The following is a 16023-nucleotide window of genomic DNA, read 5'->3' on the forward strand; positions in this document are numbered from 1 at the left end:
TTATTTATTTTAAAGCATCAGTAAGCAAGCTATGGCCTACAGGTCAAATCTATTCTTGGGCTAAGAATGGTTACTGCATTTTGAAAAGTTTGTAAGAAAAGAAAAGGAAAAAAAGAAAGAATATATGTTAGAGACCTATGTAGCTCATAAAGACAAAAATATTTTTACCTGGAGGGCTTAAATTTTAGGGGATAAAGTTGATATTCACATTCATTATATATCTGAATATAATAAATATATTATGAATAACAACTGAATATAATAAATGTATATAATGAATGCGAAAGTTTATATATACACAGTTAATTATAAGAGAACAATTTTGTCTTACATGTTGTAGGATTTCACACTCTGAAGGGTGGATTTCTAGATAAGAGAAAGAGAAGATATATATTTACCAGTTCATAGTTCATTGAGGACAAGAAGGAAGAGGATTGAGGCAACTTCACTTCATTTTTGCAGTTACAACATTACAGAAGAAAATGAAGTAAAAAATGTGAAACAGAAGCCTGATTGTGGAAGATGCATGAAGGGAATGAATAAGGCAATGAAAGGGTATAAACTGCTTTGAGAGCTCTGATGCCAGGAGGAAAGTGGAAAGTAGTAATGTATGTCCCTGCAGGTATTTGTAGATTGTCTTACACTCTGAGATTTCTCTGCTGCTGCCCCTCCCCAAACAAGTGTCAGAGAGGATTGGAGCTCTATCTTCACAGCGCTTGCTGACTTTTCAAGAGAAACATTGTACAGATAGACCCACAGGCATACTTAAATAGATATCCACAGCTCTGTTGGATGTGTAGTATTTAGCTTCTTCGGTCTGTGTGTGAAACACTTCTAACATGCTTCCCCTACTCCAATGGCCACAGGGCCACCAGTTTTCAACCTGTTTTCTCTGTCCTGTTAAACACACCTCTTTTTCTAGCAGCTGAATGGGCAGGAAGACCCCCCCCTTCAGTTGTTATCTTCCTCGAAACTGTTCATTCTAAACGAATTCTCACATTTCCCTTCTGAATCTATCTACCAAACTCTATGTCCAAACTCCTCCTGATAGCCGAATTTATTGAGCGCTTAAATGTATACCAATTACCGTTTGTCAGTGGCGTTTAACCCTCCCGCATATTATCCACATTACACAGGTAAATATTGAGACTTAGAGAAAGTAAGAAACTTGCCCAAAGTTGCACACTTAACAAGTGAGATGTCTAGGATTCAGGCACAAAAGATTTGAGCCCAGAGGCCTGCTCTTAACCGTGAAGTTAAACCCTCTGGGAAGAAGTTAACACCTGTTCAAGGGAAATGGAGGGTCCATACCAGCTCCCTTATTTATACCAGCCGCCAGAGGGGAATGTTTAACAGAATAGTGTTCCCATTTAATTTTTCTATTTCTTTAACCATTGAATTAAACAATAACACATCCTTCTTAAATGTAATCTCTCTTTGATTCAAGCCTTCTGATTATTTCAGAAACTTCAGTGAATAGTTTATATTTTCATAATCTTTTTCTTTAATTTCAGAACTTTGTGAGAAGGATAATGCTATTTTCTTTTAAGTGATTAGATAATTTTGTAATATTCTATGCTAAAAGTATACTTATAGATATAGTATAGTATATATAAAATTCTATGTATTTAATGTGTACTTTTGTTAAAACATTGTAAAATAACAACTGAATTGTACTCAAATAAATACATCATTTTCCTCAACATTGACTTAATGTGCACTATAGTTCATATTTTTTTCTGATTAGTTCAGAATTATCAAATTAGAGAATTATCATTTTGAGACTGGTTTTTACTAACTCTAACTTCCATGTTCCTAATGAAACTAAGCTTTATTTATCCTTAATATTTTCTGACCTCTTCACTTCAACTGAAATCTCGATTGTTTCAAATGATTCCCTTACCATCTCCACCACAAATTTAGCTTTCTCTTTCTCTCGTATAAGAAGAGCCAGCCTGCTTCTTACATTTATGCCGCTTTCTGATTATTATTCTATAATCTCTGTATTCCCCTAATTTTAACTTACTGTTAGGAAGTAAAGTTGGCCCTCTCTCTATTCAAACCACTCCTGTATCCTCCAGAACCAGTGTCCACTTATACTTTCCTGAATGAGGTCAACTACAGTTCACCAAGCTTACCATTTTTTAATTTTAATTAATTAATTTAAAAAATTAATTTTATTGAAGTATAGTTGATTTACAGTGTGTTAGTTTTAGGTGTAGAGCAAAGTGATTCAGTTATACATATACATATATCTATTCTTTTTCAGATTCTTTGCTCATATAGGTTCTCATAGACCAAGCTTACCAGTTATATAGTTTCATTGCCTGTCTTCATCTATGCCATGACCTCATTTCTCATTCATATCTCAAAATTAAACTTTCACAACTCTATTGCAACAACGATCAGTGGTCTAATGAACTTGTGTAAGATGACCAGAAGTTGAAGTATTGTAAGCATTAGTAATATAAAAGTCCAACTACTGTCTGTTCTGCAAATGAATATATGTTTAATACTAAATATATGTTTAATAGGAAAAGTTTCACCATGGTAGTGTGAGTCTTTCCAAAATTGATTACATTCCTATTATATGCCAAGCACTGACTTACTCTTTGATTTCATTTTTCCCCCCATTTTGTTTTCCAAACACAGAATGACAACTTGGTGAAAAAAAACCTGCGGTATATACCAAATACCAAGATATGCATCCTCTGCCCATCCTCATTTGTGTATTCCCACTCATCCCATTGTAATTAGATTCTGCCACTTTTCTCCTCAGCCCTGTAATAGTCTCATGTCTACTCACTTCCCATCTCTTCCCCATCTTTTAATCTCAAATACAGTTCATACATATAGAACATCACCTGAATGATGTTCATAACTGATGGCTGCTTGCTTTCTTAAGAATGCTTAAAAGATGCAGTGTTGGAAGAGAAAGCTGTCACCACCTGCTGACTTGTGCCCAAAGTCTCAGAGGCTGAAACTTCTGCTTTCATAAATGGGGAGGCCCAGCACAGAAGTGAAATGAAGAAGTGCCATAAAAGAGCTTATGAGCCTTTTAAAGACTTCCCAGGAAATATACACACACACATACATGTACACAAGATGTTCAGTGTGATTTTAGAGAAATTCTCAGAGACCTCATATGTCTTGAACACTGGGTAAGACCTCTGCTTCCAGACATTCTAAAATTTACTCTTGAATAATGCAACCCAGAGAGCTGTGTACTTGGACCAAGTTACTTATATCCCTTATAGTATTATTTCTGGCAAATTACCCCATCCGCTTTTGGCTTGCATAACAGACAATTACAAGAATTTCTTTTCTATCTATTGGTAGAGGTCGTCTTCCATCACATCCTTTATACAAAGACTATATAAATGCACATAAAGTCTTACATATTATTTCACAGGGTTAACAGATACTTGGTGTCCAATGTAGAATAACATGGACTATGGGCTAACAATGTTCTATAAAGAATAAAGTAGTTCTTTGTAAACTAGACTGTTTATATATTTCGTACACACTCTGTTTCCCAGTTATTCTCTCTTATCACTTAATAAATTCTTTTGATGTCTTTTCTATATCATTTGTACTAAAGCGAAACAAAGCAAGATGTTTCTAATTGCTCCATACCTGGACAAAAATGTTAGAATGGAAGCCTAGAGGCTGCTATGGTGGTAGCAGTCATAATGAAAATGAGAGAACCCCTAAATGGATGTGGTTTTCCTGCTTCAATTACCAGGAGATTGTTTTCCAGTGCTGACACCAGGATGTTCTGAATTTTGCTTTAGTGAAAGGAATTAGTGTTTCCTCTACAGTTTTAATTATAATTTTGTTTCCTCTAAAATTGCTATGTAATTTCATTGACCATTGAATTAATACAAAGTGAACTCCTTGGCCTGGCCCTCCAGGCACTTTAACTGTTCTAACCTATCACTGCGGCTCCATCACCTCCCCTTCTCCTACACATGGGCCTGTGCTGCCATCAAACTGCACAAACCTCTCTTCTCTCAAGTGCTGGAGAGTTTTCTAATCTCTGTGTCACTTTTCATTCTGCTGATTATGTCAGGAATTGGATTTTCTTAGATGCGATGCATATTAAATCTACTTTACATGTATAGCATGCTTATAAGTTAATAAATTTGACAAAAAATTATTAAATGATACCTAATGATGAGTACGTCATAAAATCATATATATATATATATATGCTTTTTCATATATATTCATGTCTTTCAACACTAACCTCACCCTCTACATTCTCATGATACTTAAAATATGCTTGCTTTATGTTTTCCAGGCCATTGCATGTGGTACTCTCTTTGCCTGGAGTTCTCTCCTTCCTCCGTTCTTCTACTTGCCACCACTTCCCCATGTAATGACCCAATTTGGAAAAGACTTGTTTGTGCCCCTCTTATGGGTTCCCTTAGTACCCTATTCTAAGCTCTATTAATTCACACTGCATTGTAACTCCCTGTGCATTGTCTTACTTCATCATTGTGTCCCCAATGCCTATACAGCACCTAACGTTTGGAAAGTACTCAAATAAATGAAAGTTGGTGACATTGAAATACATGTATAACTGGTTTAGAAGAGTTAAATGATAATTGTTATTGAAAGTCATAAAGATACTTACACCTTTGACCCAGTAATCCAGGAGTCAAAAATTCAAATGCTTTCAGGGTCAAGCAAGTAATCTAAATGTGCAATGTTGGCCTGGGGGAAGGCAATGGGGAATACAGGTTACTGTACTTGCCTCACCTAAACACATTCAGATTTACACTTTTATAAATACTGTCGACACAAGCCAAACAAACCATAACCCCTGTCTCATTCTAAAGAAACAATTCTGTAGAGGAAAAAAAATATTCATAATAATGTTATTTGTGAATCTGTCTGTAATAAGGAAAAAAATGAAGACAAATAGCTAGTAATAGGGATCTGATTAAATTAAATATAGATTGTATCCATTAAATATCATGTATTCTTTAACATGAAAATAATCCCCCAATTGTAATATATGAAAAATGCTTTCGTTATTGGAAATAGTGAAGGAATAACACAAAACCCTGTGTTTGCTGTAATTGCAACCATGTAAAAATGTACATCCTTGTTTAAAAAAAAAAAAGCATTATGCAAAATAAAGATAACTATGTTAGGGTGCTCAAAATAGAAATGATTTTTTTAAAGTTCAGCATTTAATAATGCCATCATTTTTCCAATCCCAGTCTCTGGAGAAAACTTTGGCAATATCTCTTGTAGTCTTAGAAGATGATACCTAGCAAGCAGAACCAGGTTACTTTGGGTAGAAGCTGAAGAATATGAATTGTGGGCTGAGCTACAAATAACATTGTCATAGCAACCTCCAAAGATTTCATAGAAAAGGCATGACTTGGATTTCTCTTTTTTTTTAAGGAAAATGACTAACAAGATCCCTTTTGAAACAGTTCCAATATAGTGAGGGATAAGATACAATAAGTTTGATAGAGAGTTTTGTTGAGAAATTGGGATAAACTGGCATAACCTTGAGATCAGAAGTGAGACTCCCTAGTGTAGCCTTAGCACATTGTTTTGTGTGTGTATTGATTAGTTTTCAGTGACGTAACACTATGTGATGCCAATCTGCCTTCCCTGCAGATAATAATTATTTATTTAATAATAAAATATTAAGCACAATATAATATTCTATAATGATAATAATGGTTATTATAAGTAAAAAAGTTCAATTCTCCTTGTTAAGAGACATTTAATATATTTCTCTGATTCTTTATAAAGGCTTGATTATCTGTTCTCAGGGTTGTTCTGTGATACTATATATAACCTCCTGGAAACAGAGGACTGTGGAAATACTGATAGTATCAATGGAAATCATTGTAACTCCTTCCTTGGAAAGGGCGTGTTCCATCAGTGTCATTGCCTCATTTGTTAAGCTGAATCGCCCTCCTAAGTGACAGATCTTTTCAGTGTCCAAACTTCCTGCAAGGATTTATGTATTAACCCCATTCTGTTTGAGTTTAGATCAGGAGTGTCCCTTAGGTTATTTTATGAACCCAGGTTTCCTGTAGTTTGCAAAAGCTGGCCCAGCCCACTGGCAGAAAATCTGCTTCTGATAGCATAGTCCTGTGGTAACAACTTTGGTATCTTGCACAAATAAGCAGCCTTGATATAGGTCCATGTGGTTAAGGAGGAAGACATTGTCAGCAATTACTTTTACGGGGGAAATCCTAGTTAGCAATTTTTTTCCAGTTCGAGGTAAACATGTAAATCTGGACTTATCATAAATAGCAGTATATCCAAAGTATCATTCTCAGACTACACACAAATTTTTGACTCTAGCTTTCTGTGTAACATTAGAAAAACAAACAAACAAAAAAGCGTAGTCAAATCACCTATTACCTCAAAATAAGGAGCTGTGTGGCAGCATCAGGAAGCATAATGAGTTAAGCCAGAATTAACAAGTAGCAGGGCTGAGTGTGAAACCCCTGCAGTTCAGGCCTTATCATTGAACCTGGCACCTGATTGCCCTTACAAGTAATACCTGTTCACTCAGTTCTTGAAACAATCAAATATATACCATAAATATCATGGTTCTGCTAACACCTTTTGTATGTTTTCTGAAGCCACTGGTAGAACTAACCGTTTTAACCATCTGCTGAGGACAGAAGTCACGTTATAAGTCAAAGGGAACTTTGAGTTCTATTTACATTTCTGAACATTTGACCACAAAATTAAACCTCAGATTCTTAAAGAAGAATTCAGTCTTCTGTGTAAGTGGGATCTGTCCACTCATTCATTCAACATTTACTGAGCTGCTGCTTCATGTAGAATGTACAAGTGGGTTAAAAAATGTTTGAGGAGATTACTGTCTCGTTAGCCATCCAACTAATCATCCCTCATGCTGAAGTTTTGAATCAGAAAAAAAAAGAGTTGAACCAATATTTGTTAAATTTTTCACACAAATAGCCCTAGGGAGCACAGAAGGGAAGACTTTTTTCATTGAAAAAATATATGACTTTTCTGAATAAATTAATATGTATCTTAATCATCTATGTTTCAAATGAGGAAAAAGGTAATTTAACAGAATCATTCTGTAAAACCCCTACTGCTCTGAATCATATGAAAACTTGTTGCTAATTTGAGGCTTTCAAATTTAAAGTCATAAGATAAGTTGAGCAATCAATAACCTTGAAATTTAGGAAAGTGACTGACATGGACTAGCCAGAACGTTTTTTGCAGTAATTTGATTTATAACTCTGCCCTAATCACTCTTAAAAATCAGCTAGACAGTAAAAAGTTCTCTACCTTCAAACCTCTTGATGAAGTTTTGCAGATTAATCTGAATGGGTTTAAAATGTGATGAAAGGATGGAGAGAATCTAAATTTAGTTTCTCTGGATAGCCACATGCAAAAGAATGAGACTAGACCACTATCTTATACCATACATAGATATCAACTCAAAATGGATTAGAGACTCCAATGTAGGACCTGAAACAATAAAACTCCTAGAAGAAAACATAGGCAGTATTCTCTTTGACTTTGGTTTTAGCAATATCTTTCTGCATATGTCTCCTCAGGCAAGGAGACAAAAGCGTAACTAAACAAATGAGACTATTATCATACTAAAAAGCTTCTGTACAACAAAGGAAACATCAACAAAATGAAAACCTACCAAATGGGAGAAGATATTTGCAAATCATGTATTTAATATCCAAAATATATAAAGAATTCATGCAACTCAACGACAAAAAAGCTAACAATCCAATTAAAAAATGAGCAGAGAAACTGAATAGATATTTCTCCAAAGAAGGTATATAGATGGCCAACAAGCACGTGAAAAATGTTCAACATCACTAATTATCAGGGAAATGTAAATCAAAACCACAGGGAGATATCACTTCACACCCATTAGAATGGCTGTTATCAAAAAGACAAGAAATAACAAGTGTTGGAGAGGAAGTGAAGAAAAGGGAACCCTTGTGCACTTTTGGTGGGAATGTAAATTAGTGCAGCTACTATGTTAAATGACATGGAGATTCCTCAAAAAATTAAGAATAGAACTATCATATGATCTAGCTATTCCACTTGTGTGTATTTATCCAAGGAATACAAAAACACTAATCTGAAAAGATATATGCACCCCTGTGTTCATCACAGCATTATTTAGAATAGACAAGATATGGAGACAACCTAAGTGTCCACTGATGGATGAATAGATAAAGAAGATACACACACACTTACAATGGAATAATAGCCATAAAAAGATGAAATCTTGGCATTTGGGACAACATGGATGGACCTTGTGGGTATTATGTTAAGTGAAATAGATCAGATGGAGAAAGACCAATACCATATGATTTAACTCATATGTGGCATATAAAAACAAGCAAAACAAAACGAATGAACAAACCAAACTGAAACAAAGAGATACAGAGAACAGAGTAGTGGTTACCAGAGGAGAAGTGGGTGGAGGGAGGGCAAGATGAGTAAAGGGGGTCAACAATATGATGACAGATGACAACTAACCTTTTGGTGATGAGCACACCGTAGTGTATATAAATGTCAAAATATAATATACACGTGAAACTTATGTGTTATAAACCCATGAGAATATAAATAAATAAAAAATTATAAATTTACTTTCATTAACTTATGAAACAGCAACATACTTTGCCCAATTTACTTAGCTTCAGAATTTTCATTTGTACAATTTGAACCAGAAGAAGTACCTTTATTGGTCTATTTTTTTTTCTAAAATTCTAAGACTAAATTGTTATTACAATGTCTTCATAAAATTATTAATAGAATGCTTTCATAATTATCTCACATAAATATTTAGATAAATAGCTGTGTAATAGCTGAATTTTCTCAAACTGTTAAAGTATTATTTCTGCAGGTATATTTCAAGTTAAGAAGGATTAAGCTACACAGATATAATGTTTAACGATATTTCTCAAGTGATAAGAACTCACTATCAGAAGCATGTCATATATTGGTACCCTCATTATGGAGTTCAGGTTCTCTCTTCAGCAGAAAATGCTCAGGGCATATGTGAGTGATGATTTATTATATTTTTTCTATGCCTATATTCCTATAGCATTTCTTATCATGATCTCATTGTGTAACTGCATTTAAAGTGTGCTTTTATGGACTTCCCTGGTAGCACAGTGGTTAAGAATCCGCCTGCCAATGCGGGGGGCACGGGTTCGAGCCCTGGTCCGGGAGGATCCCACATGCCGCAGAGCAACTAAGCCCGTGTGCCACAACTACTGAGCCTGCGCTCTAGAGCCCACGAGCCACAACTACTGAGCCCATGTGCCACAACTACTGAAGCTTGCGCGCCTAGAGCCGGTGCTCTGCAACAAGAGAAGGCACCGCAATGAGAAGCCCGCGCGCCGCAACGAAGGGTAGCCCCTGCTCCCCGCAACTAGAGAAAGTCCGCTTGCAGCAACGAAGACCCAACGCAGCCAAAAATAAATAAATTTTTTAAAAATGATGATTCTTTAATAAATAAATAAAGTGTGCTCTTAAGTATTTGCCAATTAAAGAAACTCAACATAAAGACCCAAAGACCCCATCTGAGTTTGCTAAGTAATGCAGTGTTAATAAAACTGTGGCTCATTGGAATCTAGTGTGTTACAGGATTTTTTGCACACTTAGCTCTTCAACTGATAATGGTTTGGATTCTAGTCAAATTACTTGGTACCTTGGTTAAGTGGGCTTGTGAAAAATACCTGATGTATACAACCACTTCATATGGAGCTAATAGCTATGTGTTTGCTAAGTATTTTGTGAGAAGAAATATCAGAGAGCAAAGAAAGCTGGATTTCCTTAAAAGCCCTGAACTGTAACATGTATGTAAAGACTGGGTAATTACTGGGCAGAAACAGGCCTGCCAGTAAAAGCCAAATATATGCAGCTCCCTTCTTTTGCTGAAAATCTGTCCTAGTTTCATGTTAAATTATATATTAAAAGAATACTGCATTTTTCTCTAATGATGTTTTTATAATATAGATGGTATGTTTCTGACCAAAGACTCTACATCCACAATATATGATAAAAGCAAAGGTATAATTATAAAATATCATACTCAACTCATTTAAGTAGTAAAGTATATTCTAAACCTCATAATGGACAAATATAGGCACTGTGAGGTGGTTATATAAGTCTCTAATATATTTTAAAAAGCTATATATCATGTTCAAACCAATTTCACCTATATCTTAAATTATAAGTATATAAAATGAACACATTAACTTTAATTACCACTTATTTACGCTAATATAAGTCTGTTCCCCAACAAGAGAGATGTACATATGTATATGGGTGTTTGTATGAGTTAGATAACTGGCATCTTTTTAAAAACTGTCCAAGAAAGTTTGAAGTAATGAATTTTCATGTAGCATGAGGAGGTAATCAAAATCATTCTCCCATATTTCCTTAATTCTAAGGTGCCATATGTTGTATATGTCCTTAAGTTAGTGAAACTTTTTTTGGAAAGAAAAAGCAAGTACACCAAATGCGCACATTAGAAGGAAAAATCTGGTTTTATAAATTTTATAATGAAAAAAAGTGAAAATGGAATACATATTTTTATTTACCTTAGAATTAAACGAGTTTAAGCTTAATTTCTACAGTAACCTTTAGAAATTTTTATTATGCAGTCTTTCTTGATGATAATTTGTAATTTGCTATGATTGATTTAGAATTTCCAAATTTCCATCCATTTTTAGAATTCAAAATTTTGGCTAAAACCATCAATTATTTGAAATCCTCTCTCAATCTAGACTGCGCGTGAGGCCAGTACCTGAGCTGGTCCTCTAGAGAGCTTCATGGAGAGTATAATAAGGGGAGCCCTTGTTGAGTAATTTATAGTTGATTAACATCCTCATGAATTGCTCCCAACTTTATTCATGATTCTGAACACTTGAGATAATTGAAATACCAAAAGAATGAGTATAAAGCTTTTAGGACGAATGGATACTTGAGCCTACTCACAGTCTCTTTGAGGCAGAGGCTCATTTTGTGCGTAAGTGTAAAGAAATATATTATTGGAAAAATAATTCTAGTTCCAGTTAGAAGATGGTGAACTCAGAGATTTCATTTATCACTGCTCAAAGTGTTTAGAGCCATTGAAAACGTTTCCCCCTAGACATTGACATGATGGACTTATTTTAATCAGCAGTTACAGAAGTTGACCAAGTGCCAGGCATCAGGGAGTAGATTATTGGGCAAAAATCAGTTTTCTTCCCTTGTACAAAACCTGGATGCATCCTGTCCAAGGACAGACTTAAACAGGCAAGGGAAAGTTTATTCAAAACTATTGCAATTGGAGAGAGAGATTGGACTAAACTCTGCTGAAACAAAAGGTGGGAGAGTTTATCAGCTCTGGAGTGAGCTAGTGGACTGGTACTGGAGGACATTAGGAGGAGACTGGTTAATGTGATTAGGCCATCTGTGTTTGCTAATCAGCACTTATTGAAGTTAGACTCTTGCCCTCCCACAGAGAATGTGATGCTATCTTTCTTGATGATTACATTTCAAAAAATGGCTCCCATGTCCTTGAGAAAGACATTCCTGGGTTGTAAATCTGGCAAGATTACTAGAAGAAGGTTTACGTGTCAAAGGGGTGAAAAAAGAATTTGCATGTTTTTTAGAGTAAATGTTCTAAATAAGGGGAGGTCAAGGGCCTATAAGTCAGGAAGAAACCTGTCTAAAGTTTTATTAAGCTGAAAGGAATGTTAAGGCTGTCTTGGTCAATCTAAACCTTGAACACAGGTACAGATGTTTGCCAACTCTAGAGAAAAGCCTACAAGTACGGCAAGCTCCTTTACCTTTAATCTCCCATCCTCCCTAATCTGATTTAGCTATTTCACTTGTGTTGTCACAGGCTTACCAATATCACAGAATTTATCAGGTCAAACTGCAATTTTTTGTCTGTTTACTACTCTTGACACTAGACTATAAGGTACCTGAGAACAGAGATCCTGTTTACATTTGTAACCACAGGACCTACTGTAATTCCCCTTACCTCAATTAATGCCTGCTAAAATAAACTGAATTCTAAAAAATTAACAGAAAAGTACCGGAGATAGGAAATAAGAATGTGGGAATTACAAAAAAATTAAGAGCCTTTAGTTTAGTAAAATGAAGATGGTAAGGGAATATGATCAGAAGCCATATATTCCTAGAAGGTATGAAATTTTCTAGTAAATCCTAGAAAACTAGAAGTTGGCCACACCCAGTGGAGATAGGAAAGAGGGCTCACATTTAATGTACACTATATGGTAGACACTATGTTAGCATATCAAATTTAATCCTTTATCTGTGAAGAAAACACTGCAAACCCTATTTTATAAGTAAGAAAACTGATACCTGGAGTGGCCATATACCACCTACAAAACAGTGAACCAAGATTTAAACACTTACCTTTATGGCCCCAAGTCATAAAGCTATTAAACTTGGCTGCCTTAAACATAAATTATAATAGTTTAAGTTTAGGAGAGAAAAATGATCAATACTTTTAACTTTGCATATGAGATGATATCCCTAAGAAGGGATCATCCTCAAAATAGAATCAATAAGTATCAGATGTATCTTTAAATACTAGAGACAAGCAAGGTTGTAAAGAAAACTGGTGATGTTTGGGGGTACCTTCCAAAACTTTTGAAGGTGGTGTCACCACAAGGAGACTCTATCTCTTGGTAGCACCATCAGCTCTGCTTCTGGATTGGATGGATATTGAGATGACATTAGAAGTGCTCTTGTCTTAGAGTTAGGACATTCTCTGATTCCTTAGTAATGAAATACCTTTGATTCTTTGCTTTATCACCAAAGAAGATTGTTTAAAGGAACAACCTTTTTGTTTTTCCAGATACACACTGGGGATGCTATTTACTAAATCTCACTACATGCTAGAGATATGATGGTAGTCCCCTTATATATCCCAGTATACCGTACAGAAAATATTAAGGCCACTGGCATCAGTCCCATATGGTTAAATAAGCTATTTAGAGGAGGATATTCCTGAACTGGAGAGGGATGTCTGGGACAAGAGCAAGCAGGATGGAGAGGATTTAATCAACAATTTAGTTTTATCTGGAAGCCTGATAAAATTCAAATACCCATGTCTCGCTTACATGAGACTTATTTTTCAACATATATGGCTTGACAATTTTTCTTAAGAATTTGGGATGAGAAGGAAAAAAATAATAATTTAATCTAGTCAATAAAAGGAATATTGATGTGCCTCATATTTCTTGGAAATCCTTTGGTAAATTTCTTGGCTTGTCAGCTGACTGATTTTTACCCTTTCCTAGAAAAAAAGCATACCGGGAGGAAGACCTAGTGCTTTTCTAGTGTACTCTTGGCATTCTTCCAACTCTTCTGGAAAACATCATTCTATCACTTATATTCCTGTAGAACTGTAAGTTGAAATGAAGAACCCTCTTACACAGCCTCTTAGACAAAAGTATCACGATATTCTTAAAAAGACCCTATCCAAACAGACATATTTAAAATAATTATTAGTTCATCATCATGCCCCAACGAGACTGCAAGGTTGCTTAGCAACACAATCAGGCACCCTTAACAGGAACATTCATGGGAACAATGGTGAAAAGTGATGGAGATCTTACAAAGGCAAATTCTTTGAATTAAATCTTTGTGAAAAGACATCATGGGGAAAATGAGTTTTTTAACCTAAGAATTGTTTCCTGAGATTGATACATTATTTCATAGCTAAACATCAAGCACTTTCCATAGATAGATAGAACAATGACACTTTTAGTCTTTCCATAATTTAGGGCACTTACAAAACATTATTTATCAGTGTTAGCTTGAACATGAATAATATTTCTGTGTCGTCCCATTATCTTTAAAACTGTATAGATAGATAAAGAAAGGAAGTTACTTACAAAAATAAATACTACAAATATATTTGATTAACGACATGTTCTATTTTTATGTCATACATAATTAGACTATAAAAAATTGTATTCTTTTAAATTTGAACAAGATATAAGTATATATATACACACACACACAAACATACATTATCTATCTAATTCCCATTTTCAGTGGAAAAAAAAAGAAAAGAAAGGAAAAAGCCTACAAAGCATTGTCTCTTTGGAATTCCTAGATTGACTAATTTTTGACTAGTTTGACTGAATGGGCTGATTTTATACTACAATACCTGTAAAGCCACTAACTTACTTCTATTAGTAAATGGAAGAAAATCCAGTACATATGGGCTCTCTTGATGCAATATGTAAACACCCAGCAAGTTCAAAGAGTAAGCTCAACACCCTGGCAGAAGACCTCAACTTTGACCCTAGTCCCATCTCTGGCTTGGACAATTCACTTAACCACCATAGACCTCATATTCCTCATCTGTAAAAGGAGGCCTCCAAGATTATTTTCAGCTCTAAAATTCCTAAAGTTCATGTCCATCAACTCTAAGTAGCATCACTCTTTTTTCTCATAGAAGAATTGTTTGTTTTACTGCATTGGTTATTTGACTACTGTCTTTATGTAAATATTAGAAGTAGCAGGCTTGTTGGCCAATACATTCACATATCAGGCAGAAAATTTTCAATACTGGCTTTTTATTTGTTTGTTTTTTTCTTCATTGTCTGATTGCATGTTGCAGAGCTGATTTTTAGTTTCTGGATGTTAAAAACATGCAGGTGCAGATATAATATGCTGCAGCCATTTATATCACCAGCCATAATGTTTTAAAACAACTGGCTTTTTTGCATAGTTTTAGAAGAGGGTTAGATGAGCACTTCTGTTTTCCTTTTCTTGAGAAGTTTTATAACAACACCAAAAGGTCATCTTTAAAATGTCAGACAAGATTAACAACAGAATCTTGGAAGACAGCCAGTCCACCAAGGAAACAAACCCAAAGGACTATTTACAGATGCAAACCTTAAATAAGCAACAGAACCCGAGAGTGGGGTGAGGGCAGGGGAGAGAAATACTTTGTAGCAAAGAAATACTTTCAAGAGATGCCTCAGGGCATTGATCTGTTGGAAACCAGTTGCAGTAAACAAACCTGGCCCCCAGCAATTGCTAAAGGCACATTCATGAGGAAGTTGGAAGCAAGAAGTCTAAGATCATGAGTGAGAGAAGCAGAATCATGAGCCACACCCACACTGGGTTCTATATGCTGTTGTTAAAACAAAGAGAAATTGATGTAAATATTTGAATTGCAAGGGATTGAAAAAGTGGTTTTCAATCCCACTAGTTGATGCCAGACCAGGTTTTTGATTATACAGCTGAGGATGTAGCTCTATAGTCCTGACAGCTGAGTAGCTGATGCTGTTTTCTTCCCACAAAAATACCACTTCTCCTACTAACAATGCTAAAGGGAGAGAAAGCCTTTAACAGAGGACACATTCAAGGAGAGTCACAGTTATTTAAAACCAGAAACTTAAATATTGATGTAAGAAGCAAGTAGGTTTAGGAAGAGAGCAAGCTACAGAAATTGATAAAAGCTTTGTACTTTTAGTTGAAATTTTTAAAATTATAAACAGAAATGGAGAATTCTCTGCAATTTGTATTTTATCCAGTATTCAACTAAGTGGCCTATTAGTTTAGTAGGATGAAAAGTATCTTGCTGGCAAATGTGGAAATTAATACTGAAACAAACATATAAGGCAGAGACATATTTTTGTAGCAAAGAATTTCCCCAGCTTTGTCAAGGTTGGCACCAGAATCATATTAAAGTTATACTTAATATAAATGGTAGATTATGAAATACATAAATGTATATTCAGGGGAAATAGTCAATAAATTGTACATAAGGTACTACAGTAGTAAATGTTAGGTTCTTTTCAATGAATACTTTACAGGGTTTTTGCGATCTTTTTAAAGAGCCTAGTTTTTAAATAAATACTATTTCAAATTTGGGGAATGAGAAGTTTAAAATAAGATGAACCAGATTTCTACAATCCATTTTCTGATGCTCAAAGTGGGCAGACTACAAAATGGAGCATGGCTGAGGCCATGTGGTAATCTGTG

Source organism: Phocoena phocoena, chromosome 17 (genome assembly GCF_963924675.1).
Source record: "Phocoena phocoena chromosome 17, mPhoPho1.1, whole genome shotgun sequence".
Taxonomy (NCBI): domain Eukaryota; kingdom Metazoa; phylum Chordata; class Mammalia; order Artiodactyla; family Phocoenidae; genus Phocoena; species Phocoena phocoena.